General features: G+C 44.9%; 1 protein-coding gene across 5 annotated transcripts in view; it reads right to left on the reverse strand.

Moving 5' to 3' along the window:
• FAT3 (FAT atypical cadherin 3) overlaps positions 1-22,699 on the reverse strand; it is a 660,968-nt gene extending 638,269 nt beyond the window's left edge. For 4 of the 5 annotated variants that reach the window (XM_032426344.1, XM_032426342.1, XM_032426343.1 and 1 more), the window contains exon 1: positions 22,198-22,699. The gene's annotated coding sequence lies outside the window, so the exon portion shown is untranslated. The remainder of the gene's footprint in view (positions 1-22,197) is intronic. The other variant, XM_032426340.1, reaches the window with a different exon arrangement.
• Between the last annotated feature and the right edge of the window lie 1,138 nt (positions 22,700-23,837).

A 23,837-nucleotide genomic window follows, 5' to 3' on the forward strand; every position in this document is an offset into this window, starting at 1 on the left:
TTCGTGCCCTGATGGATGAGCTTCAGCCCCAGCAGGGCCCTCAGTGCTGCCTGGCAAGCTTGGTACTCAGCTTTGGCACACTCCGCCTCATCGCCTATTCTAAGCCTTCACCAATTTCCTTAAGATCCCTACTTTGTCCGCCAGCTCTTCACTCTAACCTTGCTTCCAACTTCCCCAAGGGAACAGAGGCAGTCCTCCGGGAACTCCCTTGCTTCCCTTCACCTGAATGGAGTGATCCTCACCCACTCCTGTCTTGGAAGGATTTCACCTTTTGCAGTCCAACGGGCAATCCCTGCAGGCTGTCTTCATCCCTTCCCAACCTGTGTCTTGTGAGAACTTTTTCTTCATTAATTCTCCCCCCTCTCCTGTATTTGCATCTGATCCCTTTTCAGTGCATGCTGCACAACTCCTGGGGTACCATTTTCTTAGGAGACGGTGTGCGTGCAGGCCAGGTTTCTGTTTCTACTGGCCTGATCCTCTCTGCCCATAAACAAACTTGTTTTCCTCTATCCTCATTAAAAACAAAACAAAACAAAACCTCCCCAGACCCAGCTTCCCAACTTTCTCCTTAGGCTTCAGCCCCAACCCTTTCCTTTCCTTCATTGCCAAACTTATTGAAAGAGTATTCAAAATTTGCAGCCGCCACCTCTTCCCTCACTTCAGCCCACTGCCATCTGGCAGGCATCCCCCTCCACTGCTCTGTTCCACAGGGAGCATCACATCCTAACGGCCAAATCCAATGGCCTTTTTCAGCAGCCAACCACTCCTGCATCCCTAATGGCCCCGCCAACAGTGGGTGAGAGTCACTCATGCTTTCATTCTTGAAAATCAGATTCCTTGGCTTTGGGGGTACTCCCCTCCTCTGGGTGGTCCACCATTGCTCAGACTGCTCTTTCTCTGGTTCCTTCTCCTCTGCCCAATTCTTAAAACTGGATGACCTCAACTCTCGCCTTTTCTCACCCTACCACAGGGGTTACAAACCATAGCTGGCTTATGCGCCAAATGGGGCCAGTCGCATGTTTCTGTAAATAAAATTTGGTTGAAACATACCTGTACCCTATTCATTTACATATCCTCCTATGGCTGTTTTCAGGCTAAGAGTTGAGTGAGTAGTTGTGGCAGAGATAGTATGCCCTGCACAGCCTCAAATGCTTACTGTCTGGTCCTTTCCATAAAACATTTGCTGGTCCCTCTCTAGACAGTCTACACAGTGACTCCCAAAGTGTGGTCCCAGACCAGCAGCATTGACATTACCTGGGAATGTGTTAGAAATGTAGTCCTTGAGCTCCACCTGAAGCCTAATAAATGGGAAATAATGGAGGGAAGCACAGGAATCTATGTTTTACAAATCTTCCAAGTGATTGATGTTCAACTGCAGTTTAAGAACCACTGGCCCGGGGGTGCCTGGGTGGCTCAGTCAGTTAAGCATCCAACTCTTGGTTTCGGCTCAGGTCATGATCTCATGGGTCTTGAGATCGAGCCTCGCATCGGGCTCCATGCTCACTCAGCAGGGTGTCTGCTTGAAGATTCTCTCCCTCTGCCCCTCCCGGCACTCAGGCTCTCATTCTCTCTTTCTCTCAAATAAATAAATCTCAAAAAAAAAAAAAAAATAGAACCACTGGTCCACATGATGACACTGGACAATCTCCAGGGCTTCAAGTACCACCCATGCAGGTGCCTAGGTGGCTCAGTTGGTTAAGTGTCTGCCTTCAGCTCAGGTCATGATCCCAGGGTCCTGGGTTCGAGGCCCGCATCGGGCTCCCTGCTCAGCGGGGAGCCTGCTTCTTCCTCTCCCCTTGCTCCTCCCCTCTGCTCATGCTCTTTCTCTGTCAAATAAATAAATACAACCTTTTAAAAAGATAAGTACCACCCACGCATGTGATGGTAACTCTTGAATTAAGCTTTACTGTGCTCTACATTAGTATTTTCAACTACTGTGTATTTCCAACCAAAGGCTCCTTCCTCCTCATTCAACGAACACTTTCTCCACACCCTCTACAGGATAAGCTGCAGTCTGTGCGGGAGTCGAGCTGCCAGATAAAAATGTGTCTTATGCAATATTTGAGACATACTTACACTGAAGAATTGTTCACTGTTTATCTGCAATTTAAATTTCATTGGAGATCTGTATTTTTATTTACTCAAACTAGCAATGCTATGCAGGCCATGAAGTGAACATGGAAGAGTTTTTACCCCAAAGTAGCAGAGTTCATTCAGGGACCCAGTGATATAAACACAGTGCAGAGCAATATGATAACCTCAAAATCTCACATTTCAAAACTCTCTCTCCCCTCTTCCCATGTCAGTTAACAGCTGCAAGGTCTTTTGGGGCTAAGCTACTTCAAAAGCCTGTTCTAAATACCCAGAAAAGGGGATTCTGACCCTCAAGTGGAGGGAAAAGTTATAAGGCAGAGAGGAACATTCTAATCAAGTGTGTGTATGAGAAACAGATTGCGATATGAATCACAATGGAATGATAAGACACACATTAAATATACTTAGATGCTGATTTCTCTAAACTTTGATCTTTATCAACCGTTAGATATAACGAGCAGTCACATAGCTAAAGTTTACTATTTTAAGGTATGTTAATAAAAATTGGGTCCATTGTTTAAAAAAATGATACCCAGTGAAAAGTTCATGGTTTGGAATCTGGATCTAAAATTAAAGTCCTTGGCTTATGGTCTAGACCACAAACCAAACCCTGAGGCTCATCTGGTAGCATTTTACCCCATTAACAAGCCAGGAAGAACTCTTCCATGATGGGTTTGTGAAGTCCGATGACAACAGTGAGACTAAAGCATTATATTAACCGGCATTCTTCGTAATAAGAAAATAGATTTTTAAAACAATGAATTGGGTGGGATGCAAAATGTCTGACCTACCAATTAAACAAAAAAAAATTCTGACAATTTTCTAATTAGAAAAAAAAAAGACAATTTCTTAAAACATAGAACAAGGCCATTTTGTTGTTGTTGTTGTTGTTTTATCAAGGCTTCCGGCAAAAAACATTTTCATCTCACTCTGAGCAAACTCATGTTTAAAACTTTCTCCAAAAGCCCCAAAAGAAAACTTACTGCTATTATAAGTCACCCACGCCTGAACACAGTCCATGGAATCAGCTGTGGACATGGAAAACAATGACAGCAGAGACAAATGAAATTCAGACTTTCTCTCATTTTAGCTAATACATACTCTCTCACTTCGTCTCCTCTTCTCATTTTAATCAATACTGGCTGATTTCAAGCCAACGAGTCCTGCACTCAACATCTGGTTTAGGTGGAAAAAGGAAGACAAGAGAGAAGAGGCAGCTGCCCAGCACCAAGATAATCTGCAAACTGAATACAACTATCCCCCGATTTTAAATTCCCAACATAGTTTTAGTAAATCCAAATTTGCAACTCATAAATGACATGTTTCTTTATGCAAATATAACTCGTAGGGCTTCTTGAAGTGAAGAGATCTCATCACAATTTTGTTTTTAAAACACACCTCTGAAAACTACATATCCAGTTTCTCAGAACACACCTACTAGATAAAATAGCATTTCCTTCTACTTGTTCCTTGAATAAATAAGAATTGCCAGCACAGATCAGAAGCATCAAGTTGAGAACCTTGACTCTTCAAGTGGTAAATTACTGGGTAATGAGCCACCCTCAGCTCCGGTGCCCAGATGCACCAGCATCGACTGGGGAGTCCTGCTTTCACAGAAGTGACTGGAAGACTCAGGTGAATTCAGAGAGGACACTGCCACGTCCACACCAGCAGCGCACACCCACTACAGAAATACCCCTTTCTACTCCTCAGCGGTTACCAGCAGCCCTTACCTCATCCCCACACCTTCAGTTCCCTGAGGTCCAGAATGGTGTTGTATTTATCTCCTTGACCACACCAGCAGCCAGCAAGATGTCACAGGATAACAGGGTCTCCATCAATATGTATGAATAGGACAAGAGGTGGGGAAGCACACAAGGGTGGTTCAAAGCCTTCACTTGGAAGTTGCACTTAACCGGCCCTTCAAAAAATAACCATTCCACTATTTTAACTACTCATAGTTTCCCCCTGCCCTTGATCCAAATCATAAGGAGTAATGCTTCTTTCAGCACAATTCAAGATAACCCGTCATTATCAGATGTCTGAGCAGTCCCTCACGCCAGTAGGCAGTCAGATAAGGCACTTTTAGTCAGGTGCTGGTTTATAAAAGGCCAAAGTAGCATCTTTTAAAAGGATTTGTATTTGATTCGATACCTTAATCCAGAGACACCTTCTTAATCCTTGAAAGGAGTCAAGCCCTCGTTCTAGAGATCTCAGTATTAAAACACAAAGTTGCTCAAATTCCCCCTTCTAGCAAAGCCATCATTTCAATTCTTAATGTGTAGTATGAATGTTCTCCACAGTTCCTAAGCCTCTACATCGAGTGTGAGGTGTGTTTTCTTTGAGTTAGTATTTATTTTTGCCAAAGTCACAGAACAAACTCAGTGTCTAAACAGCACTGTATCTGAGGGTGTACAAAGAATATCCACTGTACTGAAATAGTCACTAAAAGAACAATTACTCAGTGAGTTAACCGTTTAAATAATGGCCAGTTGCTCAAACTGTAAAAGGCTCATTCATAACTGTAGTAATAAAAGAAATGGGTATTTTTATAACCACATTAAAAAATACCTAGCAGACTAGTGAGTTAAGAAAAAATCCTTTAACCAAGCAAACGAAACACCAGCAATAATCTGTACTCATTAAAGGTAGTTGGTTCTTACTGAATCAAAATCAGGTTTCTTCACCTTCAGTAACTACTTACTATTAACACAGCTGTGAAATCAGATGAAATCAAATTTGAATTGCAGACAATTAATTTTAAAATAAGTATTACCTGAACACTTAGCAGTGCAGACCTACATTTTCTATGAAATATTTCCAAGAACTTGACAAAGATGCAAGTGAATAAAACATCTATCTAAAAATACAGCAATGATAAAAAATACTTGAGACAGCTAAGGAAACACATCACAAATAAGCTTTTTCAACACGTCTTGGCATACAAACAAGTGTATCTTGCAAACAGTTGAGTATTAAGTTTCCTGAAGTCCCCACAGTGCCCAGAGGCAGAAGGGAGAAGCAAGGAGGTCCCTAAAATGAAGACATCCACTGAAGGAGGAGCCATTCAGCTCAGCAGCCTTGGAATAGCAGGTTCAAAGCCAACAAAGAGTTAAACACCTAGGCTAGCTCTGTAATGAATGCTTAGTAAGTTTGGCCAAGGAATATCAAGTAGATACCAGGGCTAGAGCAACTGCTAAAGGGATGACCTCCTTGAATCTTATTTGCATAGCAATGAGATGTCACAAAGGCATTAAGTCTGAAACTGCAATGCTGTTTCTAATCCATGCTTTATTTTGTTGTGACATGAAGCAAACTGCTTTTTAAAGTAAAACAGAAATGATTCCAGCAATTCAGGCATAGGGGAGGGCGCAGGGAAGGGGAAACAAGTATAGATTATAAAATAGACTGGAGGGGCGCCTGGGTGGCTCAGTCGTTAAGCGTCTGCCTTCGGCTCAGGTCATGATCCCGGAGCCCTGGGATCGAGCCCCACATCGGGCTCCCTGCTCAGCGGGAAGCCTGCTTCTCCCTCTCCCACTCCCACTGCTTGTGTTCCCTCTCTCGCTGTCTCTCTGTCAAATAAATAAATAAAATCTTTAAAAAAAAAAAAAAATAAATAAAATAGACTGGAAAGTAGCTATGCAAAGAGCTACTAAGTCACTCTGGGAGCAAAACCAGCTGGGGGGGGGGGGGAAACAGTAAAATAGTAACTTTCAAGGATATTTCCAAAGTGAGGCCAGGTAAGTAAGCTGCTGGCTTTTGTCAACTAATATATGTTACTTGGGCCAAGAATAATGCATGTCTGCTCACAACAGACAAAATATCAATAAAATGAGCCAAACTCAAAGTGTATCTGTTACAGCCTCAGGCTGTTGCCTATAATGATGCGAAAGCCTTCAGTTACAGTTTGGCGTTTGTTTTTGTTTTGTCTTATGTTGTTCTCAGGAATTGTGCTTGCAAGTATTATTATCATTAGCTAATACTAAGGGAGACTAGGGGACTTTTTCCTTTACCATTGAAGAATGCAACTTCTTTTTAATATACTGGATTAAATTACACATACATACAGCTAAGGCTGCAAAGAGAACAACGAGAAAAACGGCACTGAAATCAAGCTTTTGTGTTAAAGCAGTTACAAAATGAAAAGGCATTCAACAAAATCATGAATACTCAAGGTCTACCTATATTTCTTTTAAAAAGGGAGAATACTTCTAAGCTTCAAATGTCGTAAGTTCATTTCTCTCCCAGAATCTTACGCATCAAATTCAAACCCAGTCACAGCGCAATTAAATGAAAACAAAACAAAACAAAACAAAACAAATCTCCTCCATGATGTCTTGAACATGCAACTTACCCAGTTACGGTTGTTTTCCTGCTGTAATTACCAAAGAACATCGAGATTTTTACTCATTTCTGTCACAAAGATAGGCAAAATGAAGTTTTAGCTGCCTGTTACTCAAATCCCTGAACCACCTTTCCGAAGGCATAAAAAATAACTCTCTTATTTTGTGATTCTGAAAGAACCTCAAGTTATTCACCAGACCATATGAATCTACTTCGGGCAATGAAATTAATATTTCAGTAAGTCTTCTTCCATGAAACAGAAAGCCTTTTAGTAATGACCTTGGACGAGATAATAGGAAAGGCAAGAAAAGCAGGGTCCAAAGCCAGAGGGTAATTGTGATTCAAAGACTCTTTTATGCAAATAAGACCCCTAATCATGCTAATGCAATTTTCTACATTTTATCTTCCATCTTTTTATTTACATTCAGCTGAGAAGCCAAAATCAGAAAAGAGCAGATTTCCGGCTTCTTGATCCAACCTGTCCTGTGCAAGCACAGCCCTGGCGAGCTGCAGGATGGTTACTGAGCATCTGACAGCCCTATCCTAGAAGTAACATGACAGAACTCAGAACATCCCGAGTATACTGAAGTTAGTTCCAGCAAGTGGTAAATGACTCCGGCAGGGTGCGATAACCCACACTGATTGGGCACTGGTTAACATTTCCATTTCCTTTTGTATTATCAGACTCGCCTGAAAGGGAAAAGTCATTTCTAAGAGGGAGCATCCATAGTGTTGCCCTGACTCTCTGGATGCACTCAGCGTGCTTCCTGCTGACCTGGGTGCACACTCCTACTTGCCATGTACTGGCAGGTGTTGTCCGGGGCAGTGTGGTCTGGAGAAGCTGCACGCTTCCAGCAGGATCACTATGGGGTCACGGTAACTATGAGTAAGGCTGGGGACAGGCCAGGAGCTCAGAACTCCACTCAGGAGAGAAAGAGTTGTTAGGCGAGCAGAGGCATAAAGAGCACAAGTTGTAAAGTCAGACAAAGCCAAGTTAGAATCCTGACTCTGACACCTCCTGAACCATGTCACCTTGGACAAGTCACTTACCAGCTCTGTGCCTCAATTTCTTCATCTGTAAAGTAGAGATAATAATAGTACTTGTCTCAGAGAGTTGTTGGGGGATAAATGAGAAAATATGTGGAAACCTCATATCAGTGTTAGTTATTAACAAATACAAAAACACATAAAGAAATTGTAATAAACAAACTCAAGTTACTATTACCAATATTGTCAATAATTTCTTTTTAATAGTCTATCAATTCTATCAATTCAATGCCTACTGACCAGCAGGAAGTTTGGGAGTGTTCTGTTTTTCAGGATTCTTTATCCATATTTTCCTTTTTTCAAGTTTCTCCCAAAAACTTGATTATCCATACAGTAAAACTGGGATAATAAAACAGCCCATTGTAGCTAACTTTATGCAGGGTATTTGTCATTGTCATCCTTGTGATTATCCAAATGATGCAGAGCAGTATGGCTCTGTGCCTGCTTCTCAAACTTGGATTAACAGCAGTTACATCAATGGTCCTCAAAGCACCTGAATAAATAGGATGAAATCATGGGGAGTTTTAGCACCTTCCCCATCTCTAACAGGTCAGGCCATGGCAAATAAGCATACAATCTAAGTAAAAAACTATACCTGCTATGGAAACAAAACTTCAAAACAGGTGCCCCAGTCTCTCTTCCAACCCAGTTTCCACCTCTGATTCTCTCTCCATGGAAATTCTTTTCTTTTTTTTTAAGATTTTATTTATTCATTTGAGACACAGAGATACAGAGAGAGAGAGAGAGAGAGAGAGAGAGCATGAGCAGGGAGAGAGGCAGAGGGAGAGGGAGAAGCAGGCTCCCCGCCGAGCCAGGAGCCCGATGCGGGGCTCGATCCCAGGACCCCGGGATCACGACCCGAGCCGAAGGCAGACGCCCAACGATCTGAGCCACCCAGGTGCCCCTCCGTGGAAATTCTAAAGATGTCCCAGTGGATATAGTTGGAGCAACTTTTACGTGTGTAAATTTTATTTATTTTTTTGAAAGTTTTATTTATTTTAGAGAGACAGCACAAGTGGGAGGGGCAGAGGGAGAGAGAGAATCTCAAGCAGACTACATGCTGAGCGCAGAGCCCGACGTGGGGCTCCATCCAGGGACCCAGAGATCATGACCTGAGCTGAAATTAAGAGTCAGACGCTGAACCAACTGTGCCACCCAGGTGCCCCAGTGTGTCAATTATAATTAAAGATTTTGGGGAGAAAATTTAAGTATACTGATAGCTAAGTAATTTAAAATATTATTTCACGTTTAAATAAACGCATTAAGAATAGGAAAAAAAAAGACGAAGATAGCAGGAGGGGAAGAATGAAGGGGGGAATCGGAGGGGGAGACGAACCATGAGAGACGATGGCCTCTGAAAAACAAACTGAGGGTTCTAGAGGGGAGGGGGGTGGGAGGATGGGTTAGCCTGGTGATGGGTATTAAAGAGGGCACGTTCTGCATGGAGCACTGGGTGTTATGCACAAACAATGAATCATGGAACACTACATCAAAAACTAATGATGTAATGTATGGTGATTAACATAACAATAAAAAATTTAAAAAAAAAAGAATAGACTGTAAAAGTCACATAAAGCTTTAGAAAAAGTACTCAGCCCTCAAAGAAATCTGACTGATACCCATGGCCTATCTTTGCACTCCACCACCATGCTCTGAGAGTATGAGCCCATCCTCCTCTTTTGGTACAAGGATTTAGATGGCTACATTTGAGAAGCCCTGGTTGTAGACAAGAGCTGTGGGTTCAAATTGCGGTCCTGCCAATTAAGGTCCATGACCTTGGTTAAATTCCTAACCATATCTTTGTTACCTATGAAATAATGATGCTGAGGAGCGTGGGTGGCCCAGTCGGTTAAGCATCTGCCTTAGGCTCAGGTCATGATCCCAGTGTCTTGGGATTGAGCCCCACATCGGGCTCCTTGATCAGCGGGGAACCTGCTTCTCCCCTCTCCCTCTGCCTGCCGCTGCCCCTGCTTCTTCTCTCTCTGTCAAATAAATAAATAAAGTCTTTAAAAAATTAAAAAAAAAAGAAATAATGATGCTAACATCCACCTACTAGAACACAGTGGATGCTGGAACAAAAGTATATATAGAAAGAGCCTGATGCAGTAATGCTCAACAAATCTTAGCCATTTTCTTCCCCCCCTGCCATTTCCCCTTTCCTACTGGTTATTTAGGATCTGAGATCATAATGATGCTTGGAACTCCACCGGCCATCACCTGTAACTTCTCAAGGATGCTAAATCAGGGGCGCCTGGGTGGCGCAGCTGGTTCAACATCCGACTCTTGGTTTCAGCTCATGTCATGATCTCAGTCAAGAGATCGAGCCCCGTGACAGACTTGGCACTCAGTGTGGCATCTGCCTGAGATTCTCCCCTCCCTCTCCTCTGCCCCTCCCACTCATGCTCTCTCTCTCTCTCTAAAATAAAAGATAATAATAATAATTTAAGTAAATAATCAAAATAAAATCAAAATAAGAAAATGAAGAGATGCTAAATCAGTCCAGCATTGAAAATCTATATATCGCATTCGTTTATCCAATTGACAAATATTCCTTAAGCATCTATTTTTTGGCAGACACCACCTATGCATGAAAGGGCTCAGGAGGCAAGAAAGAGTGTGAAAATACACCATTCCAGGTCATCATTTCACAGAATGAAGTGTTTTCCATGACAGCAAATGGCTACAGAGTCTTCTCAGTTGGGGGAAGGAGAAGCAATGACAAAACACACTGGTATCCCAAGTAATTCCAGCATAGTTTAATGTTCTCACCAGTATTCACCAGAACACCAGGGACCCAATTCACTTCCCATCAGGGATATTAATAATAACTAAAAGCTATTAGTGAGGCCAAGAAAAAGAAAGAAAAGCCCACAGACCCAAACAAAGAAGGCTTCCAGCAGCAAAGAACCACCAAGAAGAAACTGCTGGAACTTGGTCACCAGTGATTCACCTCTGCAGCCTGCCCATTTACTCTCTTTCCAGTTCAGTGGTAACAGCGATCACACCATTTAGACTCAGCACTCAGACTGCTCCAGCCTGCCCGGAAATCTGCATGGAAGCAAAGGATCAAAATGCCTTTTCATCTAAAGAACTGTGAATTAACTCTCTGCCTTTTTAATTACTCTCAATTACTTTCCCACTATTTATAAGGATTTTTTTTTTTTTTTTTTGCCTAACAAAATCCAACTCTAATCAATATATGCAGTATATCCCAGCTGATTAGTGTAATTCTTGCCCCACCATGATGCTGGAGTTTTGCCAGCCTTACCTAGCACACAATTAAATGTCTGGTAATGCCTGCTGTTACGCAGCAGGCCTCACGAGTTAATAGGGAAAAAACGGGATTCACATTTGCCTCGACCAGCCCCTAAGTGCCCTCGCTCTCTCTCATCTGCTTGTAGACACGTACGAAGTATGCCTGGAGAAATAAAGGCCTGGAATGATCACACAAACCTAAAAGACACAGGAGCATAAGAAAAGGATCTCCAGAGTCTAACTTGTCATCTCATTTCAGTAAATCCTTCCAGGAATAAGCTATCACTCTTCCCACCTCTATTCCAACACTGAACCGCGAGAGCACATTCTGCATACAGAAAAGATTCAGGTATCTGGACCCACCTGAATCCAATATTATGAATTATGTTCAGTGTACCTTCAAGCCAATTTTCAATAAACACAAATCACTTAATAAGAAATTAAGAGCATTACACACTTCTCATGCTCCCATGGATTTGGTGTTAATGAGATTTTGTTTGTTAAGCTCACAGAATGACAAAGTGTCCTAAAAGACAGACACAGCCTTTTCCAATTTCCATTCATTTGAGAAATAGTTATTGAGCATTTTTTGTAATATGACATTCCCAACACACACACCTGTTCACATGCTGATTTTGCCAGGCTGCCCCTGAAATAATGCTTTATTGCAGTATAATTGAAAAAAAAAAAAAAAACTAGGAATTTGGAATTTTACAAGACATTTTAATCTATTCTATGACTATCAGCCAGGTAATCTCATACATTCATTCATTCACACTATGTGCCTGACGCTGTAAATCCAATGCTTTAAAGCAAGATTCTCTAGCCCACAAAGGTCAGAACTGAGTAAGCAGTACCCGTGGGAACCTCCATGTCTCAGTGTACACTGGAATGGTGTGTTAATTGTAGGTTAGTATAACAATAAATATAGCACACCTGTTTACAAATGATTTGATTTTTGAATGTAACTTAGAAAGACTCCAAGGATCCTCATAATAACAACATTCTTATGTACATATGTATTCTATGCTTTCTGGAGACAGAAAAGACTCAGCACTGAAGTGTGTTCCCACCTCCCAGTGTATTTTACCTTTGACTGTGAACATTAATTTCCACGCAGCTGTACCATTCCGTACAAATTCCTCTACCAGGACCTCCTCGAAAACAAAGTGGTGCCCCTAAAAGGTAACCAGATATTTGGATGTGTCCGTGATGCCTTTTTGGTGTATTCACCACACTCCTCGAAAACTTACAGGAAAGAGCCACAGCTTTGACAGGCCAGCCAATCAAGAACCGGGGTGTGTCTATGCCTGGAGGATCTTTCCTTGGACTAGAAAATGTGGACCTCAGATGTATTACATCCCACCAGTACCAGAATCATAGTGCAGCCCCAATACCTCAGAGATATCTTTCAGTATTTGGCCATGGATGTTCCATTGTGAAGGTCAATGATACACTATTCAAGTTGAACATAAACAGATACAGTCATTCAGTTTTAAATATTAAACACTGGTAAAATGCAGCAATGATAAGAGTGGAGGAGTAAAGGTTAATGTAAAAAACTAGGAATTTGGAATTTTACAAGACATTTTATTTATTTATTTATTTTAATATTTTATTTATTTATTTGACAGAGAGAGACACAGGGAGAGAGGGAACACAAGCAGGGGGAGTGGGAGAGAGAGAAGCAGGCTCCCCCCTGAGCAGGGAGCCCGATGCGGGGCTCGATCCCAGGACCCTGGGATCATGACCCGAGCCGAAGGCAGACGCTTAACGACTGAGCCACCCAGGCGCCCCTACAGGACATTTTAATCTATTAAATGCAGAAATGGGAAAGCTGTGGGAAAGCTGAAATTACCTGTGCAGGTGTCTCTTCCCCCCTAGAGACCATAATTCCCCGATGGTAATTTCATTACAAGGCTGATGATATTAGGTGCCGTAACAGTAATACAAACTGTAGTGGGGACGTGACCGCAGCAACGCAGGAGGTAAGGTTTAAGCAAACCTGCAGGATGGCATAGGGCTCCAACTAGTGACTACAGGGGTTGGGCAGGGTGGAGACATATAAAGGGGCCAGCAGCCACCAAGGAGAGCAAAAAGTAGGAGGGGGCCCTGCGGCAAGTGAGAAGCTCTGAGCGATCACATCCACTTCTCTGGAGGTTACCGAGTCTGGGAACAGGAGTGATCCTTATTCAGTATCTTCACACAAGAGTTGATATTGTCAGAGGTGTGATTCTGGGTGGGACTGGCCTAAGCCCACTGCCCCAGAAACTCTTCAGCTTTCCCATTTCTGCAAACTCTCTGTAAATGAGGTGGATTTTTCTCTCCTAACTCCAGTCCCACTCTGACTTGCCCCTCCCACTTGCCCTCTGATGCCTCTTCTCAAAGTAGTGCTGAAGGAAAAGGTCACACTCTTTCAGATCGTCACATATTTAAAATAAAATATATTCCCCAGATGTGTACCCTCTTGCCTTTCTCTAAGAAATCGGATATATGAAAATTTAAAGTTAAAAAACAGACAAATTAAGGAGAAACAAAATATTCTTTAGAAAAGAATGTGCCCCAGGATTTGCTTAAATAGTGAGTTTTCCCTAATTGAATGCATTTAAAATGTGATTTGCTTTGAAAAATGTGATTTACACTCACGTTTAAAAACGTTATCTATTGTATAAGAGCAATTTGGGCTTATTCACTTTGATTATTATAATAACCACTGATGAGCTGTATGAAAATGGCATATTTCATAAAATACCTGTATCTCCCTCTCTCTCTTTGAAGAGGAAGTAGAATATGTTATTAATCCTACCTATTTAACAGAAATATAGAAAGTATAAATTGAAAAGACTGTGTGCACTACTGAAAAAAACTTGGGAATAAAGTGACACACGTAAATAATTACACATACAAAATCCACACTTCCAAAGTAAAAGAAGATTATCTAATTATTGGATAATTCAGGAAGATCTAGGAAATTGATCTGGCTATATAATATGTTTTCATCTTACATTTCCCAATCAATTGCCTGCATTGCATAATTTCCTCATCATAGTAGTTGTCTTCTGAATGTAAATGAGGTATTATAGTCTCATTTTTAATCCAGGCACTTCCAAGCAGATGAGGTCACTTCAACTCAATAAAAGATTGCTTGTGTCATCTTTCTGACTTAGGGCACACATGCTTCTGTCCTCTTCTGGACCTACCTAGGTAAACATCATTCATTCGAGAAAGCTAAATTTTCAAGGGTCAGGCACCACATCTGTTTAATATGCTTTCATGCAAAATCAGTCCAAGGTCATTAGAGCACTCAGTACATTTTTGCCAAAAACGGCATGGATCTAAAGAATGAATGAAGACCCCCAGAAAGACTAACAGTGTAATGTGTACACTGCACTTACACCCAGGCTGTGAAGGATCAGCTGCTATGTCTACAGGAGAGATGGAATGGTAGATTATTTTAGACAGCTCCTAAAGAAACATGCTTATGAAGATGAGGAATTAAGAAATCTTCTAAAACTAGTTGTTTACATTAATACCGTAGCAAGAGAGAGCTAAAATTTAAATTGTAAACAGGTAGTGACAAATCCTCAAGGATTTGGCAAGCTGTGTTTCTCACATCTTCACTTGTTGTCAACATTCCCAATTTATTTCTTTACTAATTGTGGCACTTTCAAGCATTTATAATCATCAAAAGCAGTTCAAAAAGAAATCTATCCCACCACAAGGATATTTAAAAAGAAAAGAATTTCTCAGTCTCTTATATGATTGGAAACTTTTCCATGGCAACAATCTGGAGTCAAAAGGATCTATATCATTAACCCATCAACCATAAAACTGAAAAGACACTGAGAAATGCAGATGTCAGATAAATACAACATAGGGCTGATAGTTACAAAGAAGAAATTAACCTCACAAATTACTTTTAAATTACTAGAGCAAAAATTCCGCTATGACTTTCACTTCCCCATCCTTGTTTTTCAGAGGTACAAAGCCCTGCCTGTTTTGGTGACACTTCATAATGTTAGGAAATATCATGGGCTCATTCCATGGGGATGGCCATCAATGAGAGAAGCAAAATCATCCTAATCAGTTGCAAAGTAAAAAAAAAGCACACACCACTGAAGTCAAGAAGCACAAAGTGGCAAATGATCAAGTTCCAACAGCTAAAAAGATCCAAGACATTATGAGCTTTTAATGAGTGAAACATGCCATGAGAAAGAGACCTTCTGTCAATAAATCCAAATCCTGGTTCACTAATTAAACCATCTAATACAGTGTCTGAATATGTAGACACCAGACTTCAACATTTCTTAATTATATTCAATTCCAGGCATATTTTTCCATTTAATTGACATTCTGAAATGCCTTTACAGTCCTATCAGATAGGTACCAAATTCTCAAAGGAGATTACTGCACACTTCTGAATTCTGATTCATCTGATTGAAATTGTTATTCTGAAACTTTTCTTGGAAATTTGGAAAAGACTCACACCCCATTTTGTCCGTAACTCTAGCAACATTAAGGTCATCTATCTGCATCTGGCCCACTTTCTTGTGCACATTTCTTGCCAGTGGGGATCTCCAGAGCCAGGCCAATCTTACGAAACCATGGCTACAAACCCTGGCCTGGCATGGGACGATAACCATGGTGTTACACACAACACACCATTCAACCAATCACAGCACCAACCACCATCATTTAGCCACCACTTAGAGCCAAACACAGAATCTCAAACTGCAACCTTGAAATAGACTTTAGATGTCCCAAATATTTTTCAGATGCCCAAAATATTAATCATATACTTAGACTTAAAAAAAAATCAACAAAATGTCATTTGCAATAGATGGTCTAGGTTTCAGAAAAGACCAACCTACCCCTCTACCGCTCCTTCCAAGACGCAGTCTCATTCTGCTTTTGAAGAACATGCACGCACGCGCACACACACATGCATGCCATGTTTACCTGATAGGAAAAAAATGACATTTATACTATCATTAAGCACATTTGTCACTAGATTTAATCTGTATTATCTGGCATGCTTTCAGATGTTTAAAAGAGTTAAGTAATGTTCAATGATATTTTGTAGCATTAATAATTTGGGGTTTATTTCAAAATGTGAAACGTAATCGCTGCTCCAACATGCTCACTTTTTAACTTTCCACGGTACTGAAAGGTTATTATTTTATCAGATTGTTTGGAATTTAATTTAGTTGAAGTCTTGAAGTTACAATTAAACTTCTAGTTAACCTTTCATATCTGTGCCTCATTCAACAGCTGGGCTTATCTCCGACATCTCAAAAAAAGAGAAGAAATAAAGAATAACTGAAGTATCATTTGCAACTGCTCTGCAAAGTACAGATATCAGCAAGTCATGGTGAATAGCCACGGTAAAAGTTCGAGCCTTTTCACACACGTTCTGGAAGCCAGCATTACCATGCATACTATTGACTTTATATATGGGCCATAGAACAAGCAAGAGACATGAATGCTGAATTCCCAAAGGACAAAACATCTCAAAGTTCTCTGTGCCAAAGCTAATTCATAACTAAGCCTCAGAGGAAAACAGGGAACTAAGAATATTCCAAGTACATCAGCCTATAGGAATGAAGCTGCTTCCTAGCACGTCCCAGAAGCATGCCTGCCAAACTTAGTAGGTTCCTTCAACCGCCAACATTAAAAGGTGCTGTGATTTTTTTTTCCTTAAGTGTACACATCTTTAGCCACAACTAGACTGTAAGCTCCTGGAGAACATGATTCATTTTTCTATGCAACACATCTCTTGTAACACCTACATATAAAAAGAAAATTGAGCAGATGATCAATTTATATCAATTTATTATCTTTATTATCTTTTGTGGTCCCTCCACCCCCAACTTTGAAGAGGACCCTTGGGTGTTTTAATGATGTCTGGGAGCCTGCCTGCAGGTGCATGTGCGGGCCCCCACTTCCTCCCAGACCTATACACACCCTGGCTTTCTAGTGGTTATATCAACAATTCTGGGATTTTTTAGTTGACTGTTGGCAGTACCTAAAAAGTATCGTTGTAAATGAATCACTCCTTAGTAGGCCCTTTAAAGAGTCATTCATTTTTGCTGTTTTCATAAACTTTAATGGGTTGTTTAAGGCACGAATATGGCCATGTGTTGATTTCTAGTTTGCATACATGGGTAGCTCCCATCTTCCCAAGAGAACAGTAAGCACATAGAAGCAAAGGATATATTTTACTTTGACAAAGGCTGTATCTGAATCCTGCCCACGGCCTTGCAAAGGGAGGTAGGTTGAGCAAATATTACAGAAAAGAAATTTAAAAGAAATGCATTTTTAAAGAGATAAAAGAAACAAAGAAGAAGAAAAAAGTGAAGCCTTCCTTAAAGAAACAAAAATAAAGGAAATGACTTTAAATTCCATGTGACTTTACAGAATAAACACAAAGGGGTAAAATTTAAGACATACAAGGGAAAGAGTTAATTAAACAAATTTCCTTTATTAAATAGAGGCTAAAATCCACAGTCTTGAAAGCCTGTAAGTTCAGAAAGGTGAAATACTAAAATCTGCTCAAGGATCCTTCTCAAGGTCCCCTACACAACTTTTCTGCCCAGACAAGGCCACACTCTCATAATACATCATCGAAGGGAGGACAATCCTACAACCCTCCTCCCAGGCCTCCCATTCATACATTCTACCCAGTGAAGGAAGCAACACACTTCCATTATATGAAGGGTTTGTTGATAAGTTTTGAAATTTGTGCTCTGTTTTCTCTGAACATCATCAGGCCAGTAAATCCATTCTCAAATTTTTACCCCTTTTACCTAATACGAATATATCTCAATCCTAGAATAGGCTAAAATTAAGACTAACCTAGGAGTGCCAGTCCAATCCAGAGCTACTAGAATGGTCATTTGTCACTGTTACATGTAACTGACAGACTATTTTAGTTGACCAGAAACTGGCCAGAAGCCACTAGACAAGTGTCAAATACGTTCTCAATAAATTCAATCTATGGCATTCAGCTGAATCTTTTCATTTTTGTTTCCTTAAGGAAAGGCAAACTGTCCTAAAATTAGCCTTAGAAATTTGGGGAAAAGGAGGCAATGTAAACAAAGACAAGAGCTTATTAGAGGAGTAGATACTCTTCAACTGACAGAAAATCAGTGCGTTTGAGAAGCCTGTAGAATCAAATTGGCCAAAACACAGAAAAGATATTAACCCTCAAGGTCTTCACCCAGTAAGTCACCTAAGCCACAAGAATCTACTTGTGCCTCTTAGACAGCAGGCACTGTGGTCAGCCTCAAGAGGACAAACTTATGAAACACAGACCCAACCCCACAACTGGGTAGAAGGATTCCCACAATGACATATTCAACAACTACAGAATGAAAAGTATTTCGGAAAAGTTTATCAATAAGCAAGGCAATATACACAAGGGGTGCATTTCTGCTTTTAACATCTATGGAAATCAGGGGTTCTCTTCTCTGCAGGAAGGAATTAAGCAGGAGACATGGCCCTCCCTCTAGGTCTGTCAGATCCCTTTCTTTTAAATTTCCATTCCTCCCTGGTGTTTGTCACAATCAGCAAAGACAAGGGTTCATCAATAGTCCTTCCCCAGCAATCAAAGGAAATCAATCGGAATGGCCCAGCCCACCTGATCCCATCAGATGATCCCCACTCAATGCTCCTCCTGCCCGAGGAAAAAAGCCTAAGAATGGCCCATAATGGAAGAAACCAAACACTTCCAATATTATCCTTTCCCTCTGGCCCCAGAGGAAAAAGCCCACCCACCAGTTAACCAGACAGATGTGGGGTATCATCGAATGCCACACCCAACTCCACAATGGGTAAGATAAAACTACCTTGTTCTTATTTGCATTATGAGCTATAAATATAGCATAACACAACAGCCACTGGGAGCACCCCTCCGACCAGCTGGTAATGACTAAATATCCTCTCCTCACTGGTAATTGCCTGCTTCTTTCTATTTGACATAATTCATCAACCAGATTACAGCAGGTCATTCTGCAACATATGAAGAAAGCAAAGATAACATAACCTAACACATCAAAATGTTCTTCTGCGAGCAGCCTGAAGAGCTGCTTTACAAAAAGCTGTGAGCTGGCAAAATAACCATATAGCATACAGGTCAGTGGGCATCCACTCTGCTTATTGCTACTCATTTCATTTTTGAGTAGCTCAGCACAACTGTAATTGCTAGTTAACAGATAGAATGGGTCCTGACTATTTAAAAAAATTCCCAAAATGACTCTGCCAGGAACCAAAATAAATAAAATGCGGCGGCGGGGGGGGGGGGGGGGGGGGTAGGGGCAGGGGGGCTGATAACCCGTCCCTGGTCAAGGAACACCGCCTGTGAAAATCCTGCAGCTACAAGAGATGAACCCAGCCCAGCAGCCACTGATTTCTGATCTCTGAGCCAGCTGCCTTTCATGTGGAGTTCTCTGTGTGGTTAAGATATTAAGACATTATAACTGGACAGTTCTGGGAACTTTCTCATCCCAGTGCACTGTGTATAGAAACTGGCCCCAGCACCATTCATTGTCCAAGTTCCAAAAAGGCAACCACATGGATTCATGATTAAATATCAGCATTCGGTTTAATTCTAAGAGACAACTTTTCTCCTTGTAAAATGTTAAAAACCCTTCCCCCACTCCAACCCTATTAGGAAAAAAAAAAAAAAAAGCACATCAAAGCGCTGAAGTTATTATGCATTTTTTGTCTTTGTCTCTTGGCGCCCTGGTTTTCTTGGCTGTTCTTTATTCTCCCACTGCTCAACTGCTCCAATTTAGGAATAAGAACTTAAAAAAAAAAAAAAAAGAAAGAAAAAGAAAGAAAGAAAATCAGGAGCAGTGGCCTCTGCAATTCCCAGGATTCCGCAGAATCTCCATCTCTCAATCTCTTCTCCCTCCTTCTTCCTCCTCCACCCCCTCCCTTCCTTGCCTTCTCAGATTCAAATCTTCACGTCACAAACCAGAACAGCATTCAAGCGTTTGATAAACGTTAAAAGAAGTTCAGTGCCTGAAGGTAGAGGCAAAATCTGGGCTGTCCTTGGTCGACAGTGACAAGGGGGCACCTCAAGTCCTCAATTCCTAGATGGCGGGCTTCCCCATTCTACCACCTGAACTTGCCGCCTGGATCCCAGGCAAAGTCGTCTGCAGTCTTTCTGGCCGGTTCTCAGTCTCTGCATTTATTGTACCTCGGCCCGGACGCAATCAGAGAATCTAATCCTAGCAACAAAGCCAGGAGCCCAAATCCACCGTGATGAACTGGTCGGCCTGCTCCCCCGCCCCCTTCCTCCCACCGCCCCCTTCCTCCCACCGCCCGCGACTCGCCTTTGAAAAGACAAGCGTTGGGGCCAGAAAATTAATACGTCCGAAGCTAGCTGGAGAAAAGCGACGGAATACAAAGTGGGCAGGAGTGGTCTTGGTTTCGTGGTTTGTTTACGTGTTATCTTTTTAAACAAGGACCCACCGAGGTGAACCCGGGCTGGTCAATCCCTGGGTGGGAGCGTCGAACAGCCCCGGGCGCCGCTCAGACAGCTAGCCCCCCGCCCCCTCTCCCGCCTGGCTGGGGCCGGGGTGAGTGGGGGAGGTTCGCGCGGGTTTGTCTGACACTTGTAAATGGAAGTGGGATCCAACTTGGAAAACAAACGCGCCGGAGTCTGGGGGCGGGGAGGAGCGGGAGGAGGGCTAGGGAGGAGAAAAGACTCTTCAATCATTTGCGCGGTCCTCTATTGCCTCCCTCCCGCCCCGGCTGCCGTAGGTTCGCCCAGACCCGAAGCGGAGTCCCAGTGGGCGCGCGGCGGCGGTGAGACTGGGCCGGCCACCGAGGCAGGCCGAGGCCGCCAGCCGCCACCCGCCGCCGCCACCGACCACCGCCGACGACCGCCCACGCTCCGGGCCGCAGGGGCCTCTCCCGCCCGGGAGCCTCTCCTAGTCCCCCAAGGCGACATCGCCCGGTCACCGCAGGCTCGCTCTCTCCTCACATCCATTCAGGGATCCCTTCCACTGCCCGGTTGGCCCCATTATTACGAGGAGCTGCAGCCGCACGATGCCATCACCACCACACACACACACACACACTCACACACACATCCCGGGGGCGCCCCCCTTTCCTCTTGTCGCAGGCTACCCTAAAGGCTTCCTCAGCTCGCGGCCAAACTCCCGCCACCCCTGCATCCCAGCCGCAAGCGCGCCGCCGCCCACGACAGCAGAGCAGGCGAAAGTACACAATAAAAGTTGCTTTCCGCGAAGCCTAATCCAGGTCAATGTTTAACCATCTCGGAAAGCACGCGCGACAAAAGTCAGCGAGAGAGGGGAGGGAGGACTAGACCACAGCACCGCTAAAAATACCCGGGCTCGCCGCCTCACGCACGCCCGGGGGCCGGATGCACTTTAGCTCAGCGACCCCCACTGGCGGAATCCTGGCGCGCATGGCGCGCAGCCCGAGAACGGTCCCCGCCGTCTCGGCTGCCTCCTGGCCGCTCCCCCACAGACCCCGGCCCCGGCCCCGCACCCACACTCGTCCCGGCTAGGGGGTCCATCCACACCCCCCCGGGAAGGGGCCCCCAGCGCAGAGCTGGCGCGCCCTCGCGTTCCCGCCTCCCGACCCAGAGCGGGAGGCAACGCACCCCCAGGGCGGTGAGACCCGCGCCGCTTTCTTTTCAAAGACAAGCAACCTTCACGCGTGCAAGCCCGCCCGCCAAAAATCATGCACTCTCCCTAAGCGCTCCGTTTCCTTCTCCCTGGGAAGGTAGCAGGAAAAATCCTCCCTCCCCGCCTCTCTGTTAAAAGCTGTCACCCCAGTCCGAGAGCCGCTGCCTCTCAGAACATTTCACCCTGCCCGTGACCCCCGCAAGCCGGAGTCAAGCGTGGAGCTGACCTGCAGACAATCCAGAAACCCTTTCCCCTCCCTGGCGAAAGTGGAGTCTGGGCCCCCTGCTCCGCCCTGCGCCTCGCCAACGACCCAACTTGAGCCTCCAGGTCGCCTAAGTGCATCCATCGGCATCTGGACATCCCCGCTGCGCCCGACAGGCACCAGCTACTAAACAGGCTAGCCGCCTGGATCCTCTCATCCACCTGCAACCGGCGGCCGGGGCTTGGGGGACCCAGGGATAGGTGCACCGATCCGCAAGCCCCCTCGCGGCCCTCCCCAAATCCTCAGCCTCAAACTTGGCCAACTCTCCATGCCAACCTCCCAGCTACTGCCGCAGGACCGAGCCTCGCTTCCCTCCTGGCGGCGGCGGCGGCGGCAGCGGCAGCGGCGGCTCGGAGCCTTGCCGAGGCAGGAACTTTACAAGGTGAAAAGTTTCCCCACGCGCTCCGCCGGCTCTCGCCTCCCCGAGCCCACCTCGCAGCCCATTTGCACCCGGCAGCTGGAGCTGTGCTCCTGGAGGCGCGCTTCAGCCGGTGCACCGGGCAGCCAAATAATCACGCTAAAATCCCCACACACCCTTGCCTTCGCCGGCGATCCACGGCTCCACCAGGCGCTGCCTTCGTGGTCTTCCTCTCCGAGCGCTCCAGCCCAGGACGAGCCGGCCACCCGGCCGCCGCCGCCGCAGTGCCCGCCGCGCGCCCTCCCGGACTGGAGCCGCGGGCAGAAGCGCTCGGCGTTCGGAGGCTCGCAGGCGGAGGAGGGGAGCCGAGAGGAGGAGAACGGCCGCGGGAGGAGGGGGACGGGGCGCGAGATCCCCAATCCGCAACCCAGATCACAGCGCAGCCTGCCGGGAGCAGCGCCGGCTCTCGTGTCTGCTCCGTGCTGCCGCCGCCGCCGCTACTGCTCGCCGCCTGGCTGCTCCCAGCTCCCCATCACAGCCGACGCCGACGCACAGCCAAGCCCCTCTCTCGTCGCACCCTCTCGCTTTTCTCTCGCTGTCTCCTCCTCCCAAACCGCGAGCGAAAAGGGCGAGGGGGAGAGAAGCCTCGGCGTCCCGGCTGACTCGCGATCTCGGAACGCCGCGCGGGGGGGAGAGGGGGCGGGCGGGGAGGGGGTTGTGGGAGAGGCGCGGCGAGCTGGAGGGCGCTCCCGGCGCCGGGCCTGGAAGCTGGACTAATTTTAGAGCGCGAGTCTTCCCCCACCAGTCTCTCGGGGCTCGAGGATAACACCGCCGTGCCTTCCTGCCTCGCCTAGAGCGTGGTGCCGGCTTCAGGGAGCGCACACACACCGCTCTCAGCCGGATCAGCACCACGGCCCCGCGCAGGGATCAAGCTCACGTTACCCTCCGAGGACAGATGAGGAAACTGAGGCACGTCGAGGTTAAAATGGCTTTTCTAAGATCCCAAGGTTGGTTTGTAGCATGAAGACTAAACCATCAAACGTTGCGCCTGGATTCCAATTGTGCTTCCCAGACAGGGCTCCTCCCTACTACTTTGAACATGTTTGAATCCTGGGGTCATCTGATTCCCTGTGGAGAAAGGGGTGGTATTCGACTAAAAAGGTAACGGGGTGCATTCTCTTCCCTCCTTCTCTGACCCCAAATGGTTTTAAACATTTTTGTCGAAATGAAGGAGAGGTACTCTGAAGAGAATGAGTGATTCATGTGCGGCTTGAGTTGCTGCTCCAACTCGTCATACTCCTGTTCCAGTACCTTCCGCGCCCGCACCCCTCCTAGTACTCGCAGACCACACCCACACGTCCACACTCTGTGCAGCGGAGCCTACACTGGTCCCCTCTCTGTGTATCCTCGCACTTCTGCTTTTCTTCCCCAGAAAGTCTTAGCACCCGCCTCCCCCTCCCCAGCTACTCCCCCACGCACAGCAACGCACATCTGTCCCTTAAAGCTGCACACAAGCCTCAGATGCGCTCTCCCAGGCGCTTTCTCCCCCATTCTACCATTGGCACCGGGGGGAGAGGCGCGCTGGGCCTGCAGATCTTTTCTCCAGAAGAAATCCCTGCTCTTTTTGAACCGCGAAATTCTCTCTGGGGAGCGAGGTGGGTGTTGTTCCTAGGGGACTTTGTGCTCCCTCACTAGAGCGAGCCCTTTGAAGAGCCAGTCGAGTTTATCTGTCTGTCCTTCCAGCTCGCAGCCTGGGGCCTCTGCCCTGGTGCCATCACACAATGGCCCCACTACTCCCCACAGGTGGAAAGTTCCC

This window comes from Phoca vitulina, unplaced genomic scaffold (assembly GCF_004348235.1).
Source record: "Phoca vitulina isolate PV1807 unplaced genomic scaffold, GSC_HSeal_1.0 scaffold34, whole genome shotgun sequence".
Lineage (NCBI taxonomy): Eukaryota > Metazoa > Chordata > Mammalia > Carnivora > Phocidae > Phoca > Phoca vitulina.